Source organism: Canis lupus, chromosome 16, assembly GCF_003254725.2.
Source record: "Canis lupus dingo isolate Sandy chromosome 16, ASM325472v2, whole genome shotgun sequence".
Classification (NCBI taxonomy): Eukaryota; Metazoa; Chordata; class Mammalia; order Carnivora; family Canidae; genus Canis; species Canis lupus.
In genome coordinates, this window is record NC_064258.1 from 35,502,179 (window position 1) to 35,508,049 (window position 5,871).

The following is a 5,871-nucleotide window of genomic DNA, read 5'->3' on the forward strand; positions in this document are numbered from 1 at the left end:
TCACAGAATGAGTGACATAATGTCACAGAAATGTATCCTTGCAGTTCCCCTTGGCCCAAAGGTGTATACAAGATGAGAACCTGCTGAGAAAGCAGAGAGAGTGTGAGGAGTTTCAATAACTGAAGAGGTACATAAGAAAAGGAAGGATTCAGGAGAAGATGAGGGAATAGATCAGAGATGCCAGCACCAGCCAAAAGAAGTAGCAGTGTTCTCAACACACAGCGCCATGTGCTATTAAGGAACTCTGTAGCACACACAACACAACACACCACACCACACACACACACACACACACACACACGGGAAGGGTATATGCAGTAGTGTGCCCCAGCAGGCTTAAACAGACTTATAAGAGCTGATTGTTGGATTTTCAGGAATTTGGGGAGTCTGTTGACATCATGTTGGTAGCTTGAAATCAGCAATGTTGGGAGTATTTATACCAACAGAAATTGGCAAAGGCTACAAACCAAGACTCTTCCCACCCAATTGGTTCTAATTGTCAAGGACTTACCAGCATACCACTGAGTATATGCCCTCAAACTCTGGTGCCAAGAGGACTGAATGGAAGCATTGAGTACCAGTCTATATATTATCCCAAATGGCTAATCTGTCCTCAGATGTGAATCTTGTCCATTCTGTCCCAGGACTAGGAAGCTCTAGCTACTCCTCATGCCCAGTGGGCTGCTGACCTTTTCAGCATTCGGGGGTTTGATTGGCTGACTCATCAGAGGCTCACCCTGGCACCAGAGTGGAAGAATGGTGGCCAGTCAAAACATAAACTGTGGAAAAGGTCAGCCGGGCACAAAGGGGCCCTTATTGGTTACGAGATCCTGTAGATTAGGTATCCAGTTGCATTCCCGTAATGACATTTTGAAGGGAAAAATGACACAAGAACCCACTCTGAGGTCATCTCAGAGAATGCGGAATGCTTTTTAACTGAATTAGAATGAGCCCTGGAGGACAGGCCCAAGCCCACACGGTCAGGGTGCTGGCGGCAGGGAGGGGGGCACCCCAGGGTGGCTGAGATGAAAGGCCCTTCTCACTGAAGCTCTGAGGAAGTAGCCCAGTCCCCCCTCTGCCTGACCACGGTGTTGATGGCAGAGTCTTCTCGGGGATCCTGCCTGAGAAAAAGAGGCTTCGAGACTGTAGCAGCTGCTTTCTGCACGTCTACAGGGCAGGAACCCATCCTTCCCACTGCTGGGTACCATAGACTGACCGTATCACTGGTACCCAGCCCACTGATGGCCGTATATTCTGAAACTCAGTGATTTCAAGCACTCACGATTTTTGCCACCTCTCCTTTCCACCCGTTTCATTATCTATTTAATATTTATCTTTAAAATAACTCATTAAAAAAACACCTTAGTCTCTTGTTAAAAAAGAAAATATCCTTAAAATCATGGATTTCATAAGCTGTTTCTATTTCCTTCTAATATACATTATGATAAACATGTAACTATTAGAATAGACTCTTTATTCATCAGTCCCTAAAGTCACCGGGCCGGCCACTGTACTGCCACCCTGATGGCAAAGCAATCGGTCTCCCTGGACACAGACATCACTTAGAATGAAGCCATACAGGCTTTGGATTCCCGTCATTCATCAATGCTTCCTCCTCACTCACTTGTCAAAGCTCTCATATGGCACCAGACACATTTTTTTCCCTCTTGAAAGCCCTCAAGCGCAACATGAATGGGAATCGGAATGTCTGTTCTCTGTTAGATCAGGCGTTTGGGGTGATTTGCTTCATTATTAGGAAGGGAGTCATTGTCCATCTGATGTAATACAAGATGCCCCTCTTAAAACAGTCTTTCCTGGAGATAATTCTAGAATAAGACATTTCCCTCCATCTAAAGCATTTTGTGTCAAGAATAAAGGTCAATACAATTAAGGAAGAAAAATACTGAGAAGTAATTTTTTTTTTTAGTAATATGTGTTTTCATGTCATGTTTCTTTCTTTGTCTGTGTTCTAGCCTTTGCCTCTTTTTTTCATGCCAGATCTCTTGTATGTTCCTAACTTTTTTTTTTTTAAAGATTTTATCCATTTATTCTAGAGAGAGAGAGATAATGAAGGAAAGAGCATGAGTGGAGGGAGGAAAGAGGAAGAGGGAGAAGCAGGCTCCCGGCTGAACAGGGAGCCTGAGGCAGGGCTCAATCTCAGGACCCTGAGATCATGACCTGAGCTGAAGGCAGGCGCCGCGGACTGAGCCACCCAGGCCCCCTGTTCCTAACTCTTGATCATTTTTTTGCTTTGTCTCCTCTTTATTCCCACCCCAAATTATGAATCTGGTTTTCATTTTTAAAAAATCATGATTAGGTATATTTCCTTGTTAGAAGCTTAAGCCCAGTATGCATTTTTGTTGGCAGCACAAATGACTTTTGGGAGGGGGTTTTATTAAACATTTCCTAAACATTAACACTGTCCAATAGCTTTTAATGGTGGGCCTGGCTGCTTGATTGGATTATATTTCCACTAGGGGGCACTCTTCCCTTTATGTGTCAAAAATTCTATTGCAATAGTAACAATGGAAATGTGGGTTTCTTTTTGGAAATAGGTGCTACTCGGCTGCCTGGGTGGCTCAGTGGTTGAGCGTCTGCCTTTGGCTCAGGTCCTGATCCCCAGGTCCTGGGATCAAGTCCCACATCAGGCTCCCTGCAGGGAGCTTCTCCCTCTGCCTATGTCTCTGCCTCTATCTGTCATGAGTAAATAAAATCTTAAAAAAAAAAAAAAAAAAAAGGAAATAGGTGCTACTGAACACAACTTTGGGGAAGAGATCATTAAGGATATGAAGCCACTTGCAAAGAAAACACTTGGTTTTAGCAGCAAATTCACCCCATCGTAGACATAATGTAAACAATGGAGCTGAGGGGTAGCTGAGACATTCCTGATATGGTGACTTTCATGAAATCCTTTTCTATTCCAGTTGCCAGCTAGCAAATTTCTTTCCCTAAATTGAAACTGGAGCCAAGGAATCCTTTTCAATAATATCCCGAAGTACTGCCCAGACCTATGATCTTTATGGAATTGATCCCAGGTTTGTTTTCATGTGTTTTCAGGGGGTGAGATCTCAGCCAATACCTTCTCCTAACTCGTCATAGCAAGGACTCACAGGCAGGGAGCTGGAGCACTTTGTCTAGACCACACAGCTGTTAGTGGGAGCAACAGGAGCATCTTCTGAGACAGTGTCTCAAATTTCTTCTGTCCTTGTCATCAGTCTTCCATTGAAGTACTCCCCCACTCTAGCTTTCTTTTTTTTTAAAGAGTATTTATTTATTTATTTATTTGAGACCGAGAGAGCACAAGTCTGGAAGAGGGTCAAAGGGAAAAGGAGAAGCAGACTACACACTGAGCAGGGAGCCCGAGTAGAGAGGCTCCATCCCAGAGCCCCAGGGACATGACCTGAGCCCAAGGCAGATGCTTAATCAATGGAGTCCCCCAGGCACCCCTGCCCTCCAGCTTTCAATGGTGTCTTTGGTCAATAGGATTTTGTCTTTTTCTGACCTGACAGGGCTCACTCTAACTGAAGTCTAGTAATATTTTACTACAGTTATTGAGTTATAGTAGCACAGATACCTGAGGTTATTACATATTTTTCTTTAATAATCAAGATCCTGAATTCTAGTTGATGACTTTCTTGGGCCTTGGAGATAATCTAGATGAATGAGAGGGACCACCCCAGCATCTGAAGAGTCAAGTTTTAGTCCTAGCTAGGCCCTTAAAGAATGAGTTACATTGTGACAAATTGCTTAATCTTGGTGACACCTGGCTGGCTGGCTCAGTGGTTGAGTGTCTGCCTTTGGCTTGGGTTGTGATCCTGGGGTCCTGGGATTGAGTCCTGCATGGGGCTCCCTGCAGGGAGTCTGCTTCTCCCTCTGCCTATGTCTCTGCCTTTCTCTTAGGGTCTCTCATGAATAAATAAGTAAAATATTTAAAACAATCAAAAAAATGCTTAATCTTCTGGCCTTCATTTCCTTTTCTAAGTGAGATCTAGCTAGTGGCAGAGCAACATTTAGTGAGCCAGAGACTTTATGAATTCTCCTCCTCCTCAAAGTAGCCCTCTGAGGTGCTATCATCATCCCTACTTTCCAGAAAGGGTAACTGAGACTCAGAGAGCCCAAGTGATTTGCCCAAGATCCCAGCAATTGGACCTGGATCTCCCTGGCTTGGAAATCTTCAGTTAGAGCATAGAAAGAGGTCCTCACTCAGTAAATATGCACTCAGAACCTTGCACATGCTCAGCAGGCCTTGCTGGCAGTAAAACCCGACATACTCATTTCAAACCAACGAAGAATGTGAAAAGGAAATGGTTCAAAAAAGCACTATGATAGTTGAGTGGTGGTGCGGTTTCTCTGGGGACATGGGTTCGTGTCCCCTCTCTCCCACACCCTGCATGTGATTTTAAGCAGGTCACTTCACTTCTCCAGGCTGTTTCCTGAACTGAACTATGAGGGTTGAGAAAAACTCCAGCCTTAGGTCTTCCGGTGCCCTATTCTCTGGCCATCTGGCCTGACGTCTGAACTCCTTCTCCAGGCTCTGGGTGCTGTCCCAGGACCTCCTGTTCTCATGCGCCCCAGCCCTAACCTTTCCAGTCCCAGGATTATGTTGTTCTTTCTTCCTGCCCCTCAGTTTCCTTACTGGGGAGGCCCTGTCCTGCTGCTTCATCCCGCAGGGCTCTGGTTCCTACAGTGGAGCCAGCAAAGCAGAAAAGACTAATGTAATCTTGCCCAGATTGCTCAGGAATTTGGGGAGACTCACTCAACGCCTGGGTTCACCACTGCTGAGCCAGGCGTGCAGGAATATAATTCTGAACCAGCCCAGTTTAACCAAGTAAAGACAGTGGAGCTTCTGGGCGGTGTCACATTGAGGCTCTGAAGATCCCACTGCTGCTGTCACCCTTTTCATCAAAACGATTGAAATGTATTTCTAAACAGAATTGAAGGCCCCCGTCTAAATCAAACTGCTATATTGGCCTCAATGTCCCAATTTGCAGTGTTTCAGCTTCTGGTTCACAGTCAATTCTCAATAGAGGTTTGTTATTATTGCTGATAACCACAACTGTATGAATACAAAGAAAAGAAGTTCCTATTTCGCGAGAGGGAAAAAAAAAGAATCTCATTCAGAGCAAAAGAGAATGAAAATTGCTCTTGTTCAGCAGCTTTACAAATCCTCTTTCCTTTTCTGCTGGAAATGAAGCTGAGTTTAAAAGCTTATCTTGGTTTGACTTTCTTCCCCTCCCCCACAACCAAAATAGAATAGCTGTTTAGCTTGAAAATTCATAGAAGCCCATGTCAACTGGTTAACAACACACACACACACACACACACACATGCTCCTTAATATCCTCATTATATAAAATCTCAATCACCAAAAACTGACAAGAAAAAAAATTCCAAGTCTCCTACAGACAATTGAGCAAAGGATATAAACAGATGATTTATAAAGCAGGAAATGCAAATGACAAAAAAAATCATATGAAAAAATATTCAACATGCAAATAATAAAAGAAGTCCCAAACTACAACGACAATGAGATACTGTGGCTGCTCATCAAATTAGTATTTTAAAAAATTGTAGCAAAACTAGTCCTTGCTTTTGGGTGATGGGGTTTCTGAAAAAATATGTATGAAATCCAAATATATTTTTAAAAACCCTGACAATAGCCTCACATGCTTTCAGGGCAACTATGAGCTGTGAGCTAATATTGTTGAGCTCCCTAAGAACAGAACCTTCCTTTGAGCTCCCTCTATGCATCATACTCTGCTACCTCCCTACTGTGCCCCCATCAATACTGGCATCTGTGAAGCAGACTCCAGGATCCAGAGGGACAGCCCTAGCTTTTGCTGTGAAACCTGTGCAAACCTACCATTCTCT

General features: G+C 43.9%; 1 long non-coding RNA gene across 1 annotated transcript in view; it reads right to left on the reverse strand.

Moving 5' to 3' along the window:
* LOC112640467 (uncharacterized) overlaps positions 1–672 on the reverse strand; it is a 26,960-nt gene extending 26,288 nt beyond the window's left edge. The window contains exon 1 of the long non-coding RNA XR_003124051.3: positions 512–672. This is a non-coding gene — a long non-coding RNA (uncharacterized LOC112640467). The remainder of the gene's footprint in view (positions 1–511) is intronic.
* Positions 673–5,871: the final 5,199 nt, after the last annotated feature.